General features: G+C 46.0%; 1 protein-coding gene and 1 long non-coding RNA gene across 15 annotated transcripts in view; one reads left to right on the plus strand and one right to left on the minus strand.

The window, feature by feature from the left end:
* The window catches only part of LOC146870300 (stAR-related lipid transfer protein 3-like), a 545,134-nt gene that overhangs the window by 261,628 nt on the left and 262,090 nt on the right, over positions 1-21,416 (plus strand). For 2 of the 10 annotated variants that reach the window (XM_085636649.1, XM_085636661.1), the window contains exon 1: positions 5,755-5,866. The exons of 5 other annotated variants lie outside the window; for them this stretch is intronic. The gene's annotated coding sequence lies outside the window, so the exon portion shown is untranslated. Of the gene's footprint in view, positions 1-5,754; positions 5,950-21,416 lie in introns of those variants that run through there. 3 more of the 10 variants (XM_085636653.1, XM_085636645.1, XM_085636659.1) reach the window with 3 other exon arrangements.
* The window catches only part of LOC146870301 (uncharacterized), a 336,625-nt gene that overhangs the window by 176,411 nt on the left and 138,798 nt on the right, over positions 1-21,416 (minus strand). The gene's annotated exons all lie outside the window — the stretch shown is intronic.

Below are 21,416 nucleotides of genomic sequence, written 5' to 3' on the forward strand. Positions count from 1 at the left end.
AAGCTGCACATTTCATTTGGCGACGATTATTTCCTGTTTTTTGGAAACACTACAAAGATTTGTGCCTCCTACCGTCATTGTGGATCATTTCACGCTTCAAGTACCTCTCCACAGCCACTTTGTTTCTTTCTTCGTTGTTTGGCTTCCGCCTTCAGGGAACGAGTTTCCGGATTAGCCTCCTGCTACACGTCAGTTTCAGGCTGAGTCCCGCCCTCTGCTGGTAACAAACTCTCACGGAAGAGTTTACGGAACACTCAATTCATTGGTTCTGGTAACAGTTGACCTCCAGCCTTGCTAAAACGCCCTTTCTGATTGGCTTTTAGCGCGTGAGTTGTTTTCTCTCATTTATTGACGGGAAAGTGATCGAGCTTACTTGGGACTGACGTGTGAAAGACTGCAAGTAAGTTTGCACACTCTTCACTCCTGCAATCTTTTCTTGGCACTTCTTCAGCAGTATAGTTACATGACAGCACATATATATATTATTAACTCTTAACAGCAACTCGAGCCTTTCATCTCAAATTACATTTTCAATGGCTTCTCAACAAATATGTCAGTTGGACCAATTCCTTCCAAGACAAGGCAAACCAAAAGAGGCATGGAAATTTTGGTTTAAATCTTTTGAGAACTATCTGGTGGCTATAGATGCTGAAGGTTACTCAGCCAAACGCAAACTAGCGATTCTTTACAGTTTTCTGGGCAGTTCTGGCCGGGAAATCTTTGATAACTTACCAGTGACAATTCCACCACCAGATGAAGGGGATGGGTGGAATGTTTACACAGATGCAGTTAACAGATTGAACAAGAAATTTTTAGAACAGCCAAGTGTATTACTTGAGAGATTTAACTTCATGAAGAGGAAACAAAATTCAGATGAGTCCATTGAGGATTATATCTCAGTTCTAAGGAATTTAGCAGCAAACTGTAACTTTGGGGCTCAACTTGATACTTACATAAGAGATCAATTTGTCTACAGCTGCTTTCATAAGAAAATTCAGGAACGCTTACTTAGTTGTAGAGATCCTTCCCTTTCTGAGGTTATTGACATTGCTAAAGGGATTGAAAGATCTATTGTTACATCAAAATGCTTAAGTAATGAAAATGTTTCATCTGTGAAGGGCGATTCAAAGTGATCCTCATATTAACAACGTTTCTTACAGGTCCAGATTTGTTAAATCCTTTCCACAGAAACAAAATAGATATAATTCATTTTGTTTTAGGTGTGGCTCGAAATCACATTTAGGTGATAGCCCGATTTGTCTGGCACTGGGTAAGAAATGTACAAAATGTGGAAAAATGGGGCATTTCTATACTGTTTGCAGAAGCAGAAAGTTAGTCAGAGTCAGTAGTCTTGATACTCAGGAGGGTTCTATAAATGTCAATGGTGAACCTAGTCAGTCTCTTGATGACAATCTTGAGAGACTTATGCTTTCTATTGATTCACATGATTTGTCTGAGCCTACACAGAAGGTCAAGGAACCTTTGTGTGAGGTTATTATTGGTTTTGTTAAAATTGACATGATGGCTGACTCTGGAGCACCCGTCACCATTATCTCAGACACCCTGTTGGATATGTATTGGGGTTTTAAAAAACCATTACAAACTTTAGACATCATTCCAAAAGCATATGGTGGGCATATTATTGATATGCTTGGGTTTTTCACTGAATTTATAACATGTTTAGATGGAAAAAAATTACAAAAATCTATGTAGCTCCTAAAGGGAAAAATATTGTTGAATGGCAGGATCTAGCAAAGATGGGTTTAAAGTTAGTTCCTGGTTCTGAAAATCCTATTCAGATTAACACGGAGATCTCCATTTCTGCTGTTCATGATAACTCAGTGCTAGATGTCACAAACATTGCTGAAACCATGTTCAAAGAATTTCCTGAAGTTTTTACCCCGAATATAGGCAAAATCAAAAAGGTTGAACATGTCATCAAGTTAAAAGACAAGGCCATACCAATTTCACATAAAGCTAGACCTGTTCCATTAAGTGTTAGAAATGACCTCAAAGTGTTACTAGGTAAACTAGTTAACGAAGGTGTTATAATACCTACAGTCTTCAGAATGGGTCAGTCCTATTGTAATAGTGAGGAAAAAGGACAATTCGATTCGTTTATGTGCTGATTTGCGCACACTCAACAAAAACATCATAGTAGACTGTCACCCATTACCAAAGATTCAAGATTTATTATGTAACATTGCTGATGCGACCTGCTTTACTATTCTGGATTTAAGGTCAGCATATCATCAGATTCCACTATCCAATGCCTCCACTGATCTAACCACTTTTGTCACACCTTTTGGCGCTTATAAATTCCTCAGATTACCTTTTGGGTTAGCCTCAGCGGCAAGTGTATTCCAGAGATTTATGGATCATATGTTAGAGGGGATTGAGTCAGTTCAAGCTTATCAGGATGACGTTTTAATTTTTTCTAGAAATAAGCATGAGCACATATCTACTCTAAGGAAGGTTCTTAACAAATTTAAAGAGTTTGGAGTTACTTAGGGCAAGGATAAATGCAAGTTCATGGTTGAATCTCTTGATTACCTGGGGCATTCTATATCTGCATCAGGAATCAAGCCCAAGTTTTCCCTTACTCAAGCCATTGATGAAGTGGCTGTACCGAAAAACAAAGATTTGTTAAGAACTTTCTTGGGCATGACAGAATATTATTCAAAATTCATTTCTAATTATGCCCAGGTGGTACAACCTTTACGTATTCTCTTGAAAAAGAACAATACTTTTTCATGGGGAAGTGAATCTCAGCAGGCGTTTGAGTTAATTAAAAAACTCGTTCTTCAAGCTCCTGCTCTTTCTCCATTTTTACCTGGACACAAGTGGTATTTTATCTGTTGATGCAAGTCAAAATGGTTTAGGGGCCGTTCTATGTCAATGGGTCAATGGCAGGGAGAATACAGTGGCTTTTTCTTCTAGGTCCCTCTCTACTCCAGAAACCAACTACAGCACAATTGAGCGAGAAGCACTTGCTTGTACATGGGCAGTAGAGAAGTTTAAAACTTTTATTTGGGGGTCAGAATTTGAATTTTTTTCTGATCATAAGCCTTTAATACACTTATTAAATGGTAATGGGACAGGTAAAGCGTCCTCAAGACTGTCACGTTTACATGAATATAACTTTGTCATAAAGTACATACCTGGGGGTCGGAATGCAAGAGCTGATTGCCTTTCAAGGTTATCTTTGGAGGATAACTCATCATCTTCCAGATTTGATGATGTGGAATGCGTGGTAGCCTCTGTTGAGGATTTTACTACCAATTTACCTCATATTTCTCAAGATGATTGGATTAAAGCATCTGAAGAAGATGTTATTCTTTCGGCAGTTAAAAATATGATTGTGTCAGGCTGGCCCAAGGAACGTTCTTTACCTTCTCCTCTGAAATCTTTTGCACAGGTTAGTCAAGAGCTTTCTTTAGTTGAAGGTTTGGTCATGCGTGGTGATCTTGCGGTTCCCCCAACTCTGTTGCGTTTCAAAATCTTTAAAATTGCACATGAAGGGCATTTAGGTATAGGTGCTACTTCTAGGAGGTTGAAGGAAAACTTTTGGTGGCCCGGTCTGGATTCAGACGTTACAAACTGGGTAAATTCATGTGATACATGTCTTGTATCTGATAAACATTGGAAAACCATAAAGACGCCTTTGCACAATGTTCCAATTCCAGAAGAGGCTTGGACAAAGTTAGCTCTGGATTTTGCAGGACCATTTGAAATTCTTCCGACAGACAAAAGGTACATAATTGTGTTAGTAGATTATTATTCGAAATGGGTTGAATTTGAATTTTGTTGTTCTCCTGACACATCATCGGTGATTAATTTTCTTTCCAGAGTCTTTCTCTCAGAAGGATTCCCAAGGGAATTGGTTACGGATAATGGTTCTCATTTTACTTCACATTTAATGGAGAATTTTTTGTCTGCTCATGCCATTAAACATTTAAGAGTTGCTTTATATTCTCCTTCGGCTAATGGCTTAGTAGAAAGGATGAATAGATTAATAAAAGAAGGTATTCAGTCAGCCTTGGCTATTAATGTACCTGTTGAAGATTTTTTAAGAAAGAAACTCTGGTCTTATCTCACTACTCCGCATTCATCAACTGGGGTTTCACCCTTTAGACTTCTCAAGAAGAGAGATCCAAATGGATTAAAGTGTTGAGGAAGGATGATGGTTCATGCTTGGTTTGTAAGGATAAACAACACATGCTTAAAAATGTGACACTCCAACAATCTATACAGAAGAAGAATTTTGATACTAAAGCTTGCAATTATTCTCATGAGTTTAATATTGGGGACTGGGTATTGATTAAATCTCCAAAAAAAGTCCAGAAAGGTTTGTTAAAATTCTCACTTCCTGTACAAATTCTTAAAGTATCTAAAGGTTCTTTGTTTCTGGGGCACAAAGGTTGGTGGAGTAAAAGAATGTTGATCAAATTAACTCCAGATCAAGCCAGTGAAATTTTAGTTAAAAAGAAAAATGTTCTTCAAGATGGTTTACATTTTTCATATTAATCTAATGGGTTTTCCACTGATAATTCTTTGGTTCCATCCACAAATGACTGCATGGTTCAAGACCTTACTGAAAATGCATCAAGCTCTGTGTCATGTAATGAACTTCAAGATATTGTTACTCCTGTTCCTATTTACAGTAGACCTACTCGCAATTGTACATTTCCCTCAAGATACAAGGATTTTTATTTCTCTTAATATATCCTTTTCTTTCACTTTTTATTTTCTTTGTTTATGAAAGGAGGAGGGTGATGTAGTATACTGTTAGTTGTTATTTATTTATGAACTGATGGCTTCTGGCATAACGTGTGCACGGGCTCGTGTTGACTCACTGGGCTCGTGCTTTCTTTGTACTGTGTTAATTACATGCGCGTGTGGATGTCACACGCGCATGCTATGTGTGGTTCTTTGAAATGAGCATTTCTTGAACTAGTATTCTCGTGCGTTCAACCTCCTCCCTGAACTATGTTCGGTACTGTGGCCAGTGACCGTTCATACTTCGGAGAGGAAGGACGCACTCCCGTGGTGTCTTACTTTTGACTGGAATAAAGCTTCAAGAACATCTTTACTCGTTGTTTCTATGTGGATTTATTGGATGTTATTCTACCGAAGCTGCACATTTCACTGCCCAACTAGACTCTTCAACACTACACCCCAGTGATGACGCACTGGTTACACGGCTGCATATCAATACTTGGTTACAGAAGCTCACATGCGGATGATTCTCTAACCTAAGGTACTACAGAGCACTTTAAATGTGCGCCGTACTGAACTACGCGTGGGGGTCAAATTCATTTTTGGCGAGGGGTGCTTCGCCCAGAACCACAGGATGTTGAGCCGGCGAGGGGATTTCGTTCTACAGGTCCACTGTCGGCAGCTCGGACCGCTAGGGCAGATCTTCCCCCAGTCATGCCCATGATAGCGTCGAAACAGCGCTCACGCTGCTGATCACCTGGGGCTCTGCTTCCTTTCCCGCTCTTCCGAGCCCTTCCACCATCCCTCATATCCAGTAGTACGGGGCGGTAGAAACCAGTGTCAACAGGCTCTACCTCGACTGAGGCGAAGAAGACCCCAACTAAAGTTTCTCTCTTGGGTAGACCAGGCAGAAGTCACAGCCAATCAACACGTTGGAATTCTTTATAGTGCAATAGGATTGGCTGGGGTGCCTCCCAATACTCCAATCCTAGATCACCTAACACTTTAGCAGTATTTCCCACTCCTCCATGACGCCCAGTATATGCTCAGCCGTAGTATTGGTTATTATGCGACCCGGAAGTGTTAAAAATTATGGACCAATTAGCTACGGACGCCGGAGAAGAAGCTAAAATTGCTGAGGTATCCGGTAAGCATTTGACAGGTAACCACTGCAGGCTCAAGACATGGTGGTAGATGTAACCAGGTGTGGGTCGCAGCGTGAGATGGCAGGTATGTTGATGACAGGGCTACATGTGAGCGGAGTTGGGTAAGGTGGTTGAATAGTGCGGTGCTTATTGTGTAGTTAACGTTGATCGGTGAATGAAGGAAGGGGCAATGAATGGGTGGCAGCTGGGGGTAAGTTGTCTATGGTTTGTAGTCGACACGTAGGTTGTAGATGAGCAGAGACAAGTGGGCTTGGCCATCTGCATCCTACCAACTCAATTCTTTGTCAGCATACATTGAATTTGCTAAAATAAAAGTGAATTATTTTCTGGAACATTTACCAGTAAGGAACTTGGAGTTCTGGTTAAAAACACAATATACGTTTTTTCTGCTTCTCTGGAGTTTTCGACATCTTTCCTTATCTAGAAATTTCGTCCATGGAACCGCGTTCTAAATAACTCATTCTAACAACTGCTTCTTGAAATTCCATGTCTTCGTAGCATTTACGGTGGGGAAGATTTATCGATTTAGACTTCGAAATTATACACTGTAGAAAATGTACCTATAAATTTGACAACTGTTCACAGTTTAGTTGCGCCCTAAATATGTCTTTTCTTAAAGTAATTGACTCGGAAGACTATTTTTGGTGTCTTCTCCAGCACTAAGAGACCGCGCAATAATCACGTGTTGGACATATAATCACAAAATATCCTCTTCCTGAAAAATATAGCAATGCACTTGTGAGCATGAATATCTGGTGAACCCTAGAGGAGCTTTGCCTCACCAACAGGTACATAATTCCAGCATACTACAAGACCACTGGGCACTCAAATATTAAAACACTCACCAATAACGTCTCCAAAGGCACAACTGGGAGAACCTGGCAGCACAACAGTGCTCCATCAATCTCATCTTACAATGTGTCAAGTGGACCACTTGACACCCTCTTCTGGTGACTTTCTTGCACGAATCTTGTACCCTGAAGGGCGTCTCATATGATCATTTCATGATGTATAAGGAAACGCCCAATGAAGCCCTGATGCTTCTACTTAATGTTGACAATGCATCTTTTGCCCAAGTTTCCTTCCCAGATCCCTTTAAAACAAGATTGATATTTCCCTTGCGTGAAGAAACCCACCCTGTACCTCTTTGACTTTGCATGTTACTGTCCGATCATCCATCTGCTTGGAAGGATCATTAAGAAGGGCATTGCTGATCATCTTCATGATAAAATGAAAAGCAACAAATTCCTCAAAAGCTACCAGCCACCATTCCTTTCTAGGGCTCGCGCCTAGCGTTGCACTGCGCAGCGGTGCTCGGGCAGCGGCAGGCATTTAGTAGGTGAAAAACGGGGTTTCAGCACTGACCTAGGAATTGCACACGCTCGTGCGTGTGCTTTTCCTTTTGTGCTACCCCATTGGCCTTAGCGTGCATCTTATAATAAAAGACTGCACACTATTGGCCTCAGGTGGGCGCATTGCTCCTCCTACGGCCTATTGGTGTCTATTACGCTCACCAAGCGCGTAATAGACACCAATAGGCTGTGGGAGGAGCAATTATCGTGCCCAGCTACGGGCGTGCTAATAGAAATCACATGCTTTGCTGTGGCGCGCGCTCACCACTTGTTGCTTTGGTGAATGCTGCACGGCGGTGCATAGTTTCGGAGCAGAGAGTCCACCTTTCAGAATCTTGGACATTTTACAGATTCCTTTGCCACAATCTAGGATCAGTTTCTCGCCTAAAGTGATCATGGTCTCGAAGAACTGGAGGCCTCGCACTGGGCAGGCAGGGTCTGTGAGCCTGCGAGAGAGAGGCGCGAAAGGTGGCTCGTCACGCAGCAGGCAGGCAGCCTCCCTGCCGCTCTATTTTTACCCTGGCAGAGGCATCCAATGGGCAGGCCGGGGGCGCCGGGCTCCCGTCAATCTTCAGGCCCGCGCGGGTCCACGGCGGCGTGTGGAGGCCACAGCATATCTGACATTGAAGTGCTGCCAGCAGGGCTCAGAAGTGCAAGATGAGAACCGCGCACAGCTGCACCTTTCCGAGGAGCCACTTCTCGGTAGAAAGAGATATTTTAGAGTAAGTTCCTGGCAACATCATGTGGAAATTTAGAGCTCGGATATTTGTTTTCAAGACACCCGAGACAGTTCCTTATCACTGATGGATGAAAGGTGTGAGAATAAATAGCGGCCGGCCTATCAGATCGTAAAGTTGGCTGTGGGCGAGTATGTGAAGCCAGTGCATCGTCACCACAAGATTGCATCGTTGATGCTTTTAATGCTATCTGGCAGCTACCTCGCACCCGGGGCTGCCCCCTCGATACTAAAAGATGGTATCTGTGGGGCAGGATCGGGGTTCACGTGGAGCTCGCCACGCCCCGTTCATTGCCCTGCACAAGTTGCTCGCCAAACCTAGTTCTAGTTGTGCAGTACTGTGTGGGATTACTAAATTATTGCACAAGCATTACGGCTGTGTATGTCATCACCGCTGCTGCCCGTCCTATACACTGAAAAGAAACCAATGAGGCGGCAGCGGGTACTGGTGTCCGAATAACCCCCCAGGAGTGATAGCATGATGCCAGGACATGGGTAAATAAAGCCTGGGGAGCAGCGAGGCAGGGTCACAAATCCAGACACAACAGCGCAAACGACAGCATGAAGCGCTCACCAACGAGTAAACACTGGTTTGTAGAACGCCTCTTTAAGAAGCCTTCAACGGAGCGAACAGCTGAGTACATGTTTTTCTCCTGCAATCTAGGAAATCGTGGCCTTGTCTTGGAATGCTAGAACGTTTAAAAAAAAAAAAAAGAAATGTCATCCTGCAACTTCTGCTGTCAACTCCTTGCATTTCTATACCAAGCCTCGGTTATTGCAACTCAATCATTGATGATTCTACATCCAACATAAAAGTAAATCGCATAATTTTTGGTTGATCGAAAGCGTCGCACGGTTATTAAACCTACTGGCACCTCAGGTAGGATTCGTTAACCCGCCTTCTAAGTATTCAGCGCTGTGTGAAAATCTAATCGCTGACACTGCATCGAATACCACGCTAGAGCAGCCGGAAATGCAATACTTTCCGTAGGACACCGACATCCGGTGCTTGTTGTTCTCACGAGAGGCTGCAGCCCCCTTGTAAATCTTCTTTTGTTGCGGCCGTGAGACAAGGAGATTAAAAGCCGACCCCCATTTGTCAGGGTACTAACTGTCCTTAAACGGATAAATGGGTTGCCTAGCTTCCCTCTCAGGGTCCCCTATGGCCTGAGGCCATCAAGTTTGTGGCCCTCTACTCCATTTTTTGGAGCATATTGTGCTTATGTTAGGATCGCCCTGCAGCTCTGCTTGGGACACTGAAAAACTGAATTATTAAGTAATAACTTCCTGCTCTCAAAGTTGGGAAGCTATGTGGGTGGCCAAGCGGGAGGAAAGAGGGTGTGCAGCAGCTATGAACCCTTTCAAATGGCCCCATTACAAATCCAGTGGAAGCACCCAGGTGTGACTTGTGTCGCTTCCGAGGGGCAGCATTTTCCACACTTGGCCGGGATTTCTCTGTGGTGGCCGCAGAAGACAAACTTTGCTTTCACTGGCTGATGGAAAAAGCCACAAGGCTGTCCCCTCTATTGTCACCCTGCGGGAGACGTGGCCAGCCGCCTTTCCTAAATGTATCACTAAATCGAGTTTTCGTTAAATACAAACTTGTATTTATGAAAGATCAGAGGCGATGACCTTAGGAGGAAGACTAAAGAGCAGCAGACAGGTGTAAACCTCATTGAAATAAACAGTGCTATCAGACTTCTGTGTAATGTCCAAAATAATACATCCAAGCAGCAATCCTCAGGGAAGATTCCGATGATTTCAGAGGTACAAAGTCGACACAGGTAAAACATTCAAAAGCTTTTCAGCTGACTGGGTTTAAAAGAGCGGTGCAAAGGATCTTTAAAATATAGATATCAGAACTTGCAGTGCAGAACTTAAGTATTTCGTTTGTAGCACATGAAGGCTGGCATCGGATAAAGTTAGAAACGGCAAAACTAGAGCAGTGGATTATAGGGTAATGTCAAAGGGCAGAGGCAACCACTTGTATGCACTACTTCACATCTCATCACATGGTACATTTAGGAATCACTTTTCTAAGTGCAGATCTTGCTGCTTAAATGCAACAAGATATACAGCAAGGGATTCAACAGATTGTCTAAATGGTTATATTTACACAACCTCTTATTCAGGCACATGGCTTCTGTAAAGATTCAGATATAGCATTTCAAACCCCAGTCTCAAGATGTGAACTACTGCTTAAGTGCTAAATGTGTATGTGCTGGCACACAAGTATATGAAATGAGACTTTTTTACTTAAGTAGTTCAAGGGTTGAATTGAATTGGTTATCACAAAAAAGGCACTTGCTCGTGAACAATGTCTCTGCCTACCAATTGACCTCTTCAGGTTCCACTACACCTCAGAACCAAAAAGTCGTACCATGACAAAGTGGTTTATGGTGATCTAGCCTACAAGGAAAGGGTGAGATCGTGCAGGTCATGAACATTCATAGAGCATGGCAATCAAAAATAAAAAAAGAGGTGTTGCATAGCAAAAAAACCAAGCATTTGCAATGCTATCGGTCTCGCCTTTGGGACCTTATATGTATTTAGCTATGCAGCAAATTAGCATGGGTGCTAAAACATCTACTGTTCTTTAACATGGAGGGAAAGTAAGCACCAAACTGCGTGACACGCCAGGTATGGAAACACATGGAGAGAAATATTGCCTTTCAACAGAAAAGGGTATAGTCCAAAGGTCTGTTTTTAATATAAAAGCAGGGCCTTCCATGGTCATATCACTGAAAATACATCTTGAAAACAATATTATTGCCTATGGGTGCTTGAGGAAGACCATTTCTATGGACTGGAATCAAGAGAATGCTAATGTGATTCTGGTATTTTACTGACCTCTGCTGGTCGTTTTCTATCAAGAAATTTAAATAGAGGCAGTTGCCAGAAAAAAAAGCATTTGCAATGCAATATGTCTCGCACTATTAAAGTTTCAGCTATTGGTGTTGCATTATTTATTAATGCCAATAGATCAAACTTTAATAATGCGAGACCTATTGCATTGCAAATGCTTGTTAATATAGAGATGGCAATAATCCAACAGTTTGACTGCCCAAAGCTGTGCAAAGGTAATTTTCAGCACCATTAATCATCAAGCCCTCTGACACTCTCGCATAACAAATGTACTACAATGACATCATCCTGCTGTGGTTAAAGTCTGACCTAGAGAACAGAGCGCAGATATAGTCTAGATGAGTTCCTCTTGGTCCGAGCTGATCCTGGTCCACTGCCTTGTCCACAAAGGTTCATCTTCTGGCCGGAGAACTTCAAACTAGGTATGGAGCACCTTTATGCCTTGATGGGGTAAAATATATTGGATACAATGGGTATGCAATGATATCCTAATCTGTCTGAAAGTACCATATGCCTTCAATATTAATTGCCTGAAGGTCCTAGATTTAGTACTTGTCACTTTAGGAATATAATGACATAATAGATTCTAAATGTTTGGGATAATATTCTGGAGATCCAGTGAAACTGTTGGCTGGCCTGAGAGATCACCTCTTCAGTAGTCTGTAGTAATAATCATCTTATTTTACATGTAATATCTATTGAGTGCCTTTACTTTAGTTTGACAACGAGAGTCGCCACCAGTTCCTGAAATGCCCAATGGGACCCACCTAGCATTAGGAAAATTTACACATGCTGATTGGCACATTGACCTGTGAGTACGAAGATGCTATTCTGTGAATACACATGCTTTCAAGGGTTTACTTAAGGTATTGCACATTAATTTTGAAACAGAAGAATTATTCAACATTGTTACCGCAGCAGATTAGCTTATTGTGAGCCAAAAACTTGAAATGGGCACTGAAGGGTGATGTGCACCATTCTATTGGTAACCACTTGCCACACTCTGCTCAGTGCCATTTGAACCCCACTGCAAGTGCCCGTCAGCTAAGGCAATCACAAGTGCTCCACTTTAGTCTGAGCAGTCCCAAACAGGTGGAAGCAAAGAGCGTACAGATCTGCAGGACCTCTGAACTCTGCAGTACAGCCACAGCTCCCTAAGAGCATAACCACAAGCATGAAGGGAAACCAAATAATTTGTTTGTAATTCAGTGTCGCACTTCCATCTTTTTAGCCAAATCTTGTATATTATTGAATCCAAATATAAAATGATATATACTCAAGTCATAATTCAGCCGCTGCGCTTCCTGTCCCAAGCAGCCTTCCAAAAGAATGAAAGGAATGGATTGAGATTTTTGAAAATTATTCATTTGCATTGAAGGCCAAAATGTCTGCCAAAAAGGAGGGAGGTGGGGGGGGGGGGGGGGGGTTTGGAAAGCACTGCTTATAAGCGCTTTGGGCAAGGAGGCCCTGTATATATTTTTTTTCTTAGTTATTTGGCCGTGGCTCAATAGTCATCCCATTACTGTCCACAAGGAAACAAAATTAAGATTGTAGGCAGGATTTGCCAACGCTGTAAAATTGCACTGTTACACCATAACCTTTATGTGCAAACCCATAGACCTTAATAATCTGTGGAAGAATTTGCGCGCGTTGAAGAGTTGACAGCCCGATGCCAATTTGGTTAAATGATTGCGCTTTTAAGGATCAACTCATCTGTGGAGCAGATTAATTAATAACCTGCTGGTGCAGGGATCACCACTTCGCCACGGGTTCTTATCAAGTAAGGAGGAATCAACAGTGGAGCGAAGTACAAACCATAGGTAATTTATTAAGCATTAAGAATGGGTCTCCATCCAACGAGCACCATGGAGTTACTCAAGGAAAGGAGCACACTTGAACAATGGCTACATGGGTTTTTATAGGGAAGATCACAAACACGGAACGCCCAGAGGTAAATGGAACTTTGGAAAGAACACACAAATGAGCTAAGGCAAGAATCTGACAGCCTCGGTGTCTTGTGCAATTTCTACGTTTTAAGGCTGAACAACAAAATGTGCTATTCTGAGTAGACTTTACTTAAGGATTAACTATTGCCTGAAAACCTTCGCGCAAGCTGACTCTGCATGTTTACACAGCCTACAATGTCTCAACTTTAGCTTCGTGACTAATGTTTATGCGAGTGTGGTGTCACGGATAGAGTCAGGCTGAAAACAGGTCAAAGGTGGGCATGAATGAAGCACAGCTAAATTAAGAAAATGAGAGATTCAGATTTTAAGGTTTCACAGTCCTTCCTTTTCAGCTGTGCTGAATACATTCTAAAAAGTACATATATTAATCGTGTACATTAATATTCATTAGTTCATGAATTTCGGTGTGCATAATCATTTCTCTATTTAATTCATGAACATTGACTGTGGAAGGTTTAATACTATCACAAATGGCTATACAGGCTGTACATATTGTGAGGGCACATTGAATGCAGCAACAACAAGTGAGAAAGATGGCTCCTATAATCGCTATTGCCTTTAATTATGTCCAGCCCCAGGCAGAAACAATACCTTAAAACCATTCTGACCAAATCCATGTTCCTTTTTCCTGGTGTAATTCTGTAGTTATTTGATGAAGCTTTTGTGTGGCTCAATTAACATTAAGGGCGTTTTATGTATTTGACAGTGTGAATCCTTAAGAGAGGACAAGGTGAAGTGATAATGTTCAGATGCGGTAGAAGTAGGGGGCGCTTGGCTATGAACAGGGTAATATGTTTTAAGCCTCAAAAAAAGACCCAAAGAAAAATCCCAATACTAACAATAGAAAACATCCAAATATACCTATTTTTCTCTTTCTAATCCAAAACTGTCGGCTTTTAGCGGGGGCATTCGGACAAGAACTTCTATTATAATAGGTCAAAAACACCTTCCTAGGCGGAGCTTGGCTCGCGACGAACATGGCCGCCTGAGCCCGGAGCTCCGTCACACCGGCCTACTATCCTGCATTTATCCGACTACCCCTCAGGCGAAACTCACCACTGGACAGCTGTTACTGGGTCCGGGGGCCTTGGCGACCCAGATCTGGACTCTCGACCCTCCGGGGGCCCCCCCCGTTCCGGAGCTGTGAGGCGGGGACTCTGGCGTGCGGCTGGGCCTCGCATCCCCGAGGCTTGGTGGGCGAGAGGCGTGGCTGCATCGCCCTGCGTGCGGCGGAGCCCTGCCGTGACGGGCCGGTCCCTGGAGCGGCCTGAAGCAAGATTCGTTGGCCCTCGGCTGGCTCGCGCCGGAGCGGAGACTGGGCGTTGGTCTGGCCTCGGCGGGGTCGGGACGGCCCCGCGGAACGATCGAGCCGCCTGCATTGCGCCCTGGAGTGGGGGCCCGTGTCCCGCCGCCCGCCCACCTGCGCGCCTAGAGAGGCCTGGGCTGTGGCCCGCACCGCGAGGCGGCCTGCCGCGAGGAGGAGCAGAGGTGGACTCGCCTGCTGCACGGAGGTCAGTGGACATCGGACTGTGACTCGACCGCTGCGGCGCTTGCGGCGCCCGGCTGCTGTGTGTTGCGGCCTCTCTGCGGCCTTCTGAAGGAACTTTGAGCGCCTGACCCGGTGGGGGCCCCTGCAAGAACTCCCGGTGGACTGCTGACCAGCACGTGTAGTGGTGTGATACAGTGCATCGCCCTTGTGCCTGCTGCCTTTATTCTGACTTCGGTGCTGGCCTGTGGGGAGCGTCGCTTTGCCGGGGGCTGGCCGGGGCTGTGCCTCCCCTGGGGCAGCGGGCGCTTGGGTGCCTCGGGCGGCGGCAGTCGCGCCGTGAGGGCGATCTGAACAACTGGCGACCTGGAGGGGGCGTTCCCGCGGTCTTGGGGCTTCGGAGACGCTTGGTCTGGTGATATCTCGACCCACTGCGGCTCCCGTGGGTCTGGCGGCGCCGTCTCCGGGCCCGCCCTGCACGTGGGTCTGACTCGCCCGCGGTAGCCCTGTGCCTGCATCGGCCGGGAGTGGTCACGGAGATGGCTTGGCACCATGGGAGGGAAGGGCCACCGCAGTGGGGCACAGGCGAAGCTGGAAAAGTACGCGTTCTGTCAGGACCAGAAGCAGTCCCCCCCCCCCCCCCGGACAAGCCTGCGGAGTACACACTGGCGGACGTCATGGCCACGCTGACACAGATGCAGGCCTCGATCGGCACTATTTCCACAGATGTCGCGCTCCTCCGGGCGGATGTCGCCAAAATTAACTCCAGACTGATTGAGGTCGAGGCCACCACGGAGACCCTCACGCGGGGCACGGCAGACCACCACAAACGCATACAAGCTCTTGAACTGGTGCAAAAGCAGCTGCTGGCCAAGTTGGATGACCAGGAAGGCCGGTCCAGACGCAACAACGTGCGGGTCGTGGGTGTGCCTGAGAGTGAACGCGGCCCGGCCTTAGACCTTTTTGTTGAAAAACTGATCACTGAACAGCTAAAGCCCCGCGGGCTCTCCAAGTTCTTCTCGGTGGAGAGGGTGCACCGGGTGCCGGGTGGGAGGCCTAGGCCTGGGGCCCCCCCGCGCCCGATCCTGGCCCGCATTTTCAACTTCCGCGACCGGGATGCTATCCTCCAGGCGGCGCGTGCCGCCCCCCCGCTGCGGGTGGACAACGCTAAGGTCACCCTCTATCCGGACTACACTGCGACAGTAGTGCGGCAACGTAAGGACTTTATGGCAGTGAAGGCAGGCCTCCGCTCTCGAGAGCTGAAGTACTCAATGTTGTATCCAGCGAAGCTGCGAGTGGAGGCGGAGGGGCGCACATGGTTCTTCACGTCGCCGGCGGAGGCCTCGGAATGGCTCGAGGGGTGGCGTCCGGCAAGATTGAGGGGCAGGGGGGAGCGCGCCCCGGGCGGCCTTCCCGCCTCTCACGAGACCCCTGACGTTGAGGAATCAGGCGCAGGTGACGAAGTGCCTTGAGGCATGGTGCTGTGATACGACCGGACTATTAGACGCTTGGCGACCTGGGGCCTTGCTGCGGCTGTCGGCCCGTGGGGGCCTTGAACATACATGAGGCTGAGGTCTCCGGACCCTTTTTCTCTTATCTGACAGTCAGCTGCTTGAGGGGACAAGTTTACGGTGTGGGGATTGGCGGCTGTACGCTGAGCGGCTTCCCCCCCATACGCACGTACCAAGTTTATGGGAACTAAGCACTCTGCTGAGTTGGGGTGGCGGGTAGTTGTGAATCGGCAGGGAGGCAGGGAGGGGGGTGGGGGGATGGGGATTTCGTTTGAATGTTGGTTTGTGTTTTGTTTCAGGTTCACCAACCACTCAAGGGTGCATTCGGCTGACTGGGCAGGTACAGGTACACAGGGGTGGCGCACGGCGGGGCGAGTTGCACACACCCTCCCTTAGAGATGGCATCACATAGCTTGACCCGGGCGACCACGGACACGCGGCCGGGTGCCCCCGCTCAGCACCGTCCTCCTTCTTTTGCGGTCCTCTCCTGGAACGTTAATGGACTGGGAGACAAGATCAAGAGGGGGCTAGTGCTGCAATACCTCAAACGCAGGGGGCCCGCGGTGGCTCTCTTGCAAGAAACACACCTAGTGGGTACGTCCACCAAAGCACTGGATAGATGGGGGTTTAAGATGGCGACACATTCAGAGTTTACGACAGGATCCCGAGGGGTGGGCATACTGGTCAACAAGCGTTTTCCCCTGATTCTTCTTGACTCTCGTAGGGACGACTATGGCCGCTTCGCGGCACTCACCTGCCAATGGGAGGGGAGGGTATATAATCTGGTTACCGTCTACATCCCACCGACACTACACCAAGCCTCCTTCAGGGCACTGGGTGAATTCCTTTTGGCGCTCCCGCCTGGGGAGCTCATCATGGGTGGGGACTTCAACGCAGCCATGGACCCTACACAGGACAGGTCTTCACACAGGGCGCTCGGGGCCGACGCCTCCACTCTCGCAGACTTTACTACCGCGCTTGGCTTAGTGGACGCATGGAGGGCATATTGGCCTGATGAGAGACAATACACCTTCCTTTCCGGGGTACACCATACCCTCTCACGTATCGACTACATCTTCACCTCACCGGCCGGGTACAAAGGGGTGACCGATGTGTCGCACCTCCCTAGGGGCATCTCAGACCACTCGCCGGTGGTCATCACGTTTGCGTCCGGTGACCCGTGTAGGCGCACGTTGTTCCCGATCCGCCCCGGATATCTTAAAATCCCTAAAATCGCTAAAACCCTCAAAAAGGCGAGTAAGAACTATTTCGCCGAGAATGCTAAGTCCGTCGGGAGCGCAGCAACCCTCTGGGAGGCCTTTAAAACCGTCCTCCGTGGCCATGCCATCTCTATCATTACGGACCACACGAAAACCCAGCGGCTGGCTGTGCTGGAGCTGGAGCAGGCGATAGTTGAGGCGGAAGCATCCCATACATTACACGGGGATGGAGATTCGGCACATACACTCCATATGGCGCAGCAGGAGTATAGGTCCCATCTTTGGGAGGGGGCCCGTGCTAGACAGGTAGCGACCCAACACACCATCTACGAACTCGGTGACAAGGCGGGCAAACTCCTGGCGTGGTTGGAGAAGGGGGACCGAGCGTCGCGGTGGGTGGCGCGGATTCGCCTGGGCGAAGGGGACTTCACCTCGGAGCCCCAGCGAATAGCGGGGGCCTTCGCGGCCCATTATCAATGCGTCTATACACCCGAGGCCTCCGCTACCGTTGCGGACAATGAGCTCTTCCTTAGGGACATCGCTATGCCTAGGCTGACCGCCTCGGGGGCTGAGGCCCTGGAGGCTGACCTGACGGCTGAGGAGATCACGCTGGCGATCTTGGCCCTTCGCACGGGTAAGGCGATGGGGCCTAACGGAATCCCTATCGAATACTATAAGCAAAATTCCTCTCTAGTGGTCCCTCACCTATTGGCCATGTATAGGGATGGTCTATCGACTGGGATCCTCCCCCGTGATCAGAGGATGGCTACAATAGTGGTGATCCCGAAACCCAACAAACCACCGCACGAATGCTCCTCTTATCGCCCGATTTCGCTGCTTAACGCCGAGGCGAAGATTCTGGCCAAGGTACTGGCAATACGGCTGCAGCCTTACCTCTCGACCCTAATGCACCCTGACCAGTCGGGATTTATGCCCCACCGGAACACCGCATTGAACCTGCGGCGTCTCCAGGGCATTATTGCTTGCCGCTCCTCGATCGAGGAAGATGCGGCCATACTGTCGTTAGATGCGCGGATGGCGTTTGATAGAGTGGAGTGGCCTTTCCTCTTCGCCGTTCTCCGCCACATGGGGCTTGGCCCCAGGATTTGCGCGTGGATCCAGCTGCTGTACACTCAGCCGCTTGCACAGGTGGTGGTAAATGGCCGCGTCTCTGACGCCTTTCCTCTGGGTCGGGGGACTAGGCAGGGTTGCCCCCTCTCCCCGCTCCTCTTTGCTATGGCTCTCGAGCCCTTGGCGGCGTGGGTGCGACAGGATCCGATGATCCGTGGCCTTAGGTGGACGATGGACTGGGAGGATCGCATATCCCTTTATGCGGATGATGTGCTCCTCTATCTTGCCTCGCCGGCGCGCTCTATCGCCTGTCTTCTCAACATATGTGAATCATACGGGCGTAGGTCCGGATACGAAATAAACTGGGAGAAATCCATTTTATATATGCTCCGAGGCTCCCCGCCTCGGCTTCCGCGAGGCTGTAACATTCAAGTAGCTCACGACTGGTTCAAGGGAGTAACTATATAAGCTGCTGTACTAGAGCCGTCAGGTAGTTTGTAACATGCACCATCCACGGACACTGGTGGATCAGATATAGGGGTATCTGTCAGGTCTACCCGTCCCTTAGTCTCATTCTCAGTAATAAAATATGCAATCATGCTTCTCATCTTGTTGGGACTCCAAGAGGGGTAGTACAGTGGGTGGATTCAAAATGTTACAGCATTTCAGAGTGATATTTTGGAGCAAAAAGTATCAACTCATACCCTGTTAATATCGCACTGGTCAGGTGCTGGGTCTGAATAATTTTTTAGATATCCACTAAATGTGGTACTATAACTGTTCAAATTGTGACCTTAAATATACATTTCAGATTGCTTTATCGTAGTGGGGTCCAATATGGAGGAGTAATATGCACATGACCTATTCCTTCCTACATGGGACCGTGCCAAGTTGCAACCATATTTTACATGCAAAAATTAGTAATAATCAAGTTTTACCTAAAGCAGGAGCATTACATAAAGCATTTCTAAATTGCAAAAAGACAGCTTCACACTGATTAGTCCAAAGAAAACGGCATGCATACGTGCTTTAATGTTAAGGCAAGCAGGGAGTTTCCAATTTATGAAAAATTTGGTAATAAACGCATAAATATTACATTGAGTCAGTGGTTTCTGCAAGTTCTGCACCAATTATATCCTATGTTGGTGTATCGTCTCACCCCTCATTTGATAGGAGGAGACCTAAAAAGGTAATCTTCTGTTGATAATATGTTATTGAAAAAGAGATACTTTTTGTCCCAAGGATACTAAGTGATGCAATAATTTCATTGTAACTTGTTTCAAACCTTCTGCTGTATTGCTATGCCTCCAACAAGTGGCTTACCAGTGTACGGTCCAACATGTATTTAAACAAATAAAACTCAGGCATTCAAAACAACATCTCTTTTTATATTTTCACAACTCATAAACTGATTCCTACAGAGAAAATAGGTAACATTTTAAAAATGTGTTTAAAACTATTATTTCAGTTGGAGATGTTTATTACTCATGTTTATACCTTGGTGCAAGGGGTATTGTAGCTATGGTTTGCATGCACTACACATGCAGCTCTTCAGTTTAAATTGTCAATTACTGCTGAAAACCCTTCCTAATGCACCAATGTGATCACTGCTGATACTCTTGGATAGGGTGCTCATTTTACATTACTAGTAAGACCCTTGTACTAACATTCAGTTGTTGTGAAATAGGGCTTTTAACGGGGATGTCAGAAAATCCCATAGGTGTATTAACTTTACCTGAGAAACAACAGGATATTGAGGGACTACTATCTTGTTACTTTTTTCGTTTCGTTTTGTAAACTTTATTCGACAGTAAGTCATAAAAGTATCACAGATATACATAAAACATATTACAAGCCAATAAAAACAAGTTTATAAATAGATAACATTATAAAAAGCAATTAAACTACGTGTGATTAAAGTCGAATAATTTTTAAAAGTAGGGATGAAAGAAGGATCACCATAGCTCAATTAGTTATACCTGGGGCAAGCCTCCATATCCTAATACTAGTCGTATTTCATATACCTAACGATCTTCCTTAGCTCGAATTAGCCATGCCCATTTCAGGAATTTTGCCATGGCTAATGCGATTGGAAGGCTAGGGTCAGTGCATAATATTCTTAGAGCCTCCTCATGTTTACGTAAACCAATGAGGCGGCATATAGGTTTAACTCATTTATTTCTTGGGGCTGCATATAATGGGCAAAAAAACAAAAAGTGGCTCATCGTCTCTTTCTTATCCTTGCATTTATCACCATCAGTCCCCGCCCATCTAGACGTGAAAGCCCTAATGGGAAGGGTTCCTATCCTAAATTGAAAGTAAAGCTTCCGGTCTATTGGTTTCACTATTGCATCCCAATAGGGTTCCAATAATGGGTAAGATTTAAATTCGAGAAAACGCTCTGTGAGATGAGCAGAAACATTGACGGAACACTTTTCTGTGAAAATCATCTCCCAATATATCTTCTTAATTTCTGTCTTGGAGGGAAAAACAGTATTTATTGGGTCATCCCACAGGACCCTCAGGCCCCTTCTCCCTAGAAGAGATCTAATTGATTTCAACCACTTAATTTTATGAAAGCAATCCTTCTCTATTACTTCTTGAGACCCCTTGCATAGTGATACAGTTCCTCCGTAGTCCATAGCCTACGCCAATACAATACTGGACGCAGCCTAGCAAGATTATACACAGACTTCTTACCAAGATCACAAAACAGGGGGACCAAAGGGGTACTTTGGGGGACATAAGTAACTTTCCTCAGAAACTCATTTTCTAAAGTGGTCAGCTACTTAACATTAGAAAACCCCCACAACTCAGCACCATATAGGACGGAACCCAAAACTTTCATGCCATAGATCTCTAAGACTGATCTAATCGGTTTAGTGAAAGAAGACTTAAATCTTTTAAGCAATGCGCCTGCTTGTTGTTTAAACCTTAATATACTTGTATCTAGCTGCGTATTCCAGCACATATCGCTCTGGAGGTTGACCCCTAAATAAGTGAAGGCTTCAACCCGCTCTAACCGACAATTGCCCATATATATGCTTCCCTTGAACCGTTTTATTTGCTTTTGGCATCTAGGTTCGGTAAGGACCATAAATTTAGTTTTTGCACTATTGATTTCTAGCCCTCGCTTGTCACAAAAATCCATAAAACGCTGTAGTGCCTTCTGTAGGCCACTTGGGGTTTTAGAAATTATTAGAGTGTCGTCCGCGAACATGAGGACTGGGACGCACTCTCCTGCCAGCACGGGGGCATCAGTTGGAAGCAGGGAGAGGTATTTGGCCACTCCGTTTATGAAGAGTGAGAACAGGGTAGGCGCC

Source organism: Triturus cristatus, chromosome 1_1 (assembly GCF_964204655.1).
Source record: "Triturus cristatus chromosome 1_1, aTriCri1.1, whole genome shotgun sequence".
NCBI lineage: Eukaryota > Metazoa > Chordata > Amphibia > Caudata > Salamandridae > Triturus > Triturus cristatus.